Consider the following 4,691-nt stretch of genomic DNA (forward strand, 5'->3'; position numbering starts at 1 on the left):
AGGGTCATATTGAGCAGCAGTGTTTCTTCCCAGCGGGTGACACTGAAGCCCCTGCTATTGCAGATGCACGTCCCTGTTTCATCTCAACATCTGACACTACTGTGGTCCACAGTGTTCAAAGATGTTTCAGGGTTTGCCCACATGAGTTTGAAGTTCCAAAGAGGGTAGAGCTCAGGGTTGCTAGTTTGTACTACTGTGTGCCCCTTGTTCTGGTAAACCCTGGCTTCTCTCTGCCCTAAAATCTGCAGAATGTCTCCCTCACAACATCCTTCTCCATCAGTCCCACATGCCAGCCACCTGAGGGTCAGTCCTCTACTGAGTTGTGGCTTCACAGAAGGGGAGATTCTTTTCTGTTTCTCATTCTTGTAGTTCTTAGTTGATTTCAGAAATGACACAGGGGTTAGAGCTTTCTCCTCTGCCCACTTTAACAGGAAGTCTTTTTAGCTTTTCCATAACTTTTTACAAATTGCTGACATTCTTTGGAAAAAAAAAACAAACACAAACGATACAGAATTGCATAAAGCAGAAACTTCTCCTTCTCCCTACCTAGTCATCTCTTTTAGTGATCATTAAAGAGGCAAAATGGTGTATATATTTCTTTCTTTTCTCTATGTTTATTTAAATATTTTAAACAATATTTACAATTTATATATCATCTATAATTTATATTGGTGTATCTGATAAAGTGAAATATAATTGCTTATTTTTAACTTTATGAGTGTGAGGAACAGCCTATATACCACAGCTCTTTTCTCTCTGGGCTAAATGAGAGAGAGAACATTAAGGATGGGGCGGTGCCTGTGGCTCAAAGGAGTAGAGTACTGGCCCCATATGCCGGAGGTGGTGGGTTCAAACCCAGTCCTGGCCCCAAACTGCAAAAAACAAAACAAAACATTAAGGATGGGAATATATAAAATAACTATTTTTCTGCTTGAGGCCAAGAGTTTAAGACCAGCCTGGCAACACAGCAAGACCCAGTCTCTAGCCGGTTGTGATAGCTCACACCTGTAATCCTACCACGCTGGGAGGATAAGGCAGGTGAATTGCTTGAGCTGAGGAGTTTGAGACCAGCCTGAGCCAAGAGAAAGATGACCTCATGTGTGCTAAAAATAAACATCTAGTTTGTGGTCACAGCTACTCAGGAGGCTGAGGCAAGAGGATCGCTGTTGAACCTAAGAATTTGTGTTTGCTGTGAGCTATGATGCCATGGCACTCTACCCAGGGCAACAGAATGAGACTCTGTATCAATCAATCAATAAATACATATATACATACATACTCAGTCTCTATAATTAAAAAAAAATTGAAAATTAGTTGGAGTCAAAAGAATGGTTAACTAGAAGCAGCCAGTGTACTCACTACTCCCAAGAAAATTGGGGAAAGTTGCAGGCAGCTGTCTCCATTAGAACTGCTTTTCGCAGAAATAGCAGTGTGAAAGTATAGAGAGGCAATGCAGGACACTCAGAGTGAAAAAAGGAAGAAGAGACACCTAGGAAGCAGGTGACAGGGAGACATAATATGGCAAGGTTTGGATCCATGCAGGGAACAAAAGAGTGTTGGAGCACTGCACTCATTCCACTGGTGCCAAACGCACTGAGTTTAAGACTGCTTCTGGGTCTGACGGGACCTTGAAGTCTAAGCAGAACTGCAGTCAGCAGGTGCAGCAGAGATTGGATAGCAGCTAAAGCCAGTCTGAGCTCTTGGGTGAACCACACAGGCCTCAACTAGGTTAAGGAGGAACTGGCTGGACTTGTGGCTTCCATAAGCTGTACCTGGTAACTGGAAACAAAGTACTTCCCCTATAGAGTACAAGGGACAAGGGGAACTGGGGAGCTGAACACAAGAACAGCTGAGGGTAGGACACTGCAGGCCCTGAGCCAAGAGGCAGAGGACTGTGACTTTGCTACAGGCAGGTCCTATAGGCAAGCTCTATGTCCTGGGGCCTCTGAAACAGATAACAGCTGGTAGGATTTAGCCTTCCAGTGGCCCTGATACCTTTTGAGTGGGCAGTAGAACAATGAGCTGCCCTTCACTTCAGGCAGGTCCAGGAAGGGGCATGAAGATCTCTGTGTCCCCAAGGCTGAAACTGACATCAGCCTCCCAGATTTGGCATTTGAACTATGCTAAAACGCATGGAGTGGGTGGAACAATGAATGAGCTACTTCCAGGCAGGTTGGGAAGGGATATGGAACTTCTAAAACTGAGGTCAGCCTGCTGGATTTAGTATCCAAGCAGCACCTGCTGAGTGGGCCAGTGGAACAGCAAGATGCTGCATTGCTTTGATAGATGTTGGAAGGGGCGTGGTGATCTCCACATCCCAGGGCCTTTAACTGACTTCAGAGTGCTGGATATAGTATCCAGTCTGCCCTAAAACTCTGCTGACTGGGCCATCAAAAGAGCAAGCTGCCACTTTGCTTCAGCTGCCCTGGAGCACTTTACACCCTGGGCCTCTGAAACTGACAGCACACTAGATGTGGCAGTCAAGCGGCCCTAAAACTTGCTAAATGGCTGGCAGAACAAGGAGCTGCCACTTCACTTTGGCAAGTCCTAGAAGGGGCCTGGAGAGCTGTACTTTCCCGGGCAGTGGGTGCTGTAGCCCACCTGATTGGGCACCTGAACAGCCCTAGAGCCTGTCAAACAGCAGTGAAGCTGGCAGACCAGTGTGCCACTTCCTTAGCCTAGACTCACCCTCCAGACTAACTGCCTCCTGTGAGCCAATTAACTAAACCCAACTGGAATATCTCTTCAACTATGATTCAGAGACACCCTAGCCTTCTGCCTTAGAATTAAAAAAGTAGAAACAACACATGGGGAGGAGTCAGCAAAAGAACATCGCCAACATGAGAAATTAGAACAGATCAACTTGCCCAAAGGATTACAATGGAACTGTAGCAGCATATTTCATCCATAAAGAAATTGTAGAAATGACAGAAATAGAATTCAGAATATGGATGGGAAATAAGATGAATGGAATTAAAGAGAAAGTAGAAAACCAGCAAAAAGAAATCCAGATATTGTCTCAGGAAATCAACAAAATTAAAGACAAAGTCACCAAGGATCTGGACATAATTAGGAAGGATATAATGGAGCATAAAAAGTAGAAAGAGGCATTTATGGGATTTCAAAACACAGCAGAGAGTTTAAGCAACAGATTAAACCATGGAGAAGAAAGTCTCAAAATTCAAAGGCAAGACATTTGAGCTAACCCAATAATTTAAAGAGGCAGAAAAGAAGAGCACAAAAGCAGAGCAATCTGTTAGAGACAGATAGGACTACACAAGGTACACAAACAGATGAATCATAGGTATCTCTAAAGGAGAAGAAGAGAGTCTCCAGAACACGGAAGCCCTAGTTGAAAACATAGCAGAAAATTTCCCAAGCATTGCCAGAGACCCAGAAATACAGATACTAGACCTGTATTAGATGGCTGTCAAACTCTAGCATGACTCAATTCTAACAACACATTGTAATTAAGTTGGCCAAAGTAAAAATGATGGAGAAAATTCTACAAGCATCCAGGTGTAAGCCACAGCTGACTTACAAGGGCAGAACTATCAGAACTGATGGCTTGGCTGAAACTTTACAAGCCAGAAGAGAGTGGGCTTCCACATTCACTCTTTTTTTTTTTTTGCAATTTTTAACCGGGGCCAGATTTGAACCCTCCACTTCTGGTATATGGGTCTGGCACCCTACTCTTTTGAGCCACAGGCGCTGCCCCACATTAACTCTTCTTAAACAAAACAACTGCCAGGCAAGGAGTCGGTATCCTGAAAAACTAAGTTTCATATTCAACAGATAAACCAAATTTTTTACTGACAAGCAAACATTGAAGGAATTTGCCAGTACTGGCTTTTGCAGGAAGTTCTTAGTTCTGTACTGAAGGGGTTTCAGCGTGAGGAATGAAGAGGCTTGACACAAAGTCTGTGCCAGGGGACTGAGAACTCAGGGAGGAGCCCTCCCAAGAAAACCTCAGGTCCATATTTATTATCATATAACAGGAAGAAGTAGACAGAAACTGCTTATCTGACATTAGCACAGATTAGGAAGGGCACGGAGAAGATCAGATAGAATGTCTCCACCTTGAGCAAAACTCAGACCTTGAGCACAACCTTTGCTTCTAGTCTGTACAACCTTTGCTTCAAGGTCTGCAGTTTTGCAAAAACTCTTGCAAAACTGCAAACCTTGAGCACAAGCTTTGCTTCTAGTGTCAAGAGACCTTTGGAATTCAGACAATCTTTACTGCCACACCTCACATACACATTCTCTCTTGAAGGTCAGTTTTCTGCCCTCCTGCATGTATACAACTGGCATGCCATTCTCGTGACTCTTTAGGCCTCTCAAACACAAAGCAAGCCTATGCTTAAGATCAGGGAACAGTTTTCCCTGTATGTACTATACACAGACCAACACAATGGACCACCCGGAGAGTAAAGACAAACAGAAACTGGCTCGGCGCCTATAGCTCAACTGGCTAAGACGCCAGCCATGTACACCTAAGGTGGCAGGTTCGAATCCCCAGCCCGGACCCGCCAAACAACAATGATGGCTGCAACCAAAAAATAGCCGGGCGCCTATAGCTCAACTGGCTAAGACGCCAGCCATGTACACCTAAGGTGGCGGGTTCGAATCCCCAGCCCGGACCCGCCAAACAACAATGACGGCTGCAACTAAAAAATAGCCGGGCATTGTGG

The sequence above is a fragment of the Otolemur garnettii genome, unplaced genomic scaffold (genome assembly GCF_000181295.1).
Source record: "Otolemur garnettii isolate 467f Iridium unplaced genomic scaffold, OtoGar3 scaffold00313, whole genome shotgun sequence".
In the NCBI taxonomy this organism is placed as follows: domain Eukaryota; kingdom Metazoa; phylum Chordata; class Mammalia; order Primates; family Galagidae; genus Otolemur; species Otolemur garnettii.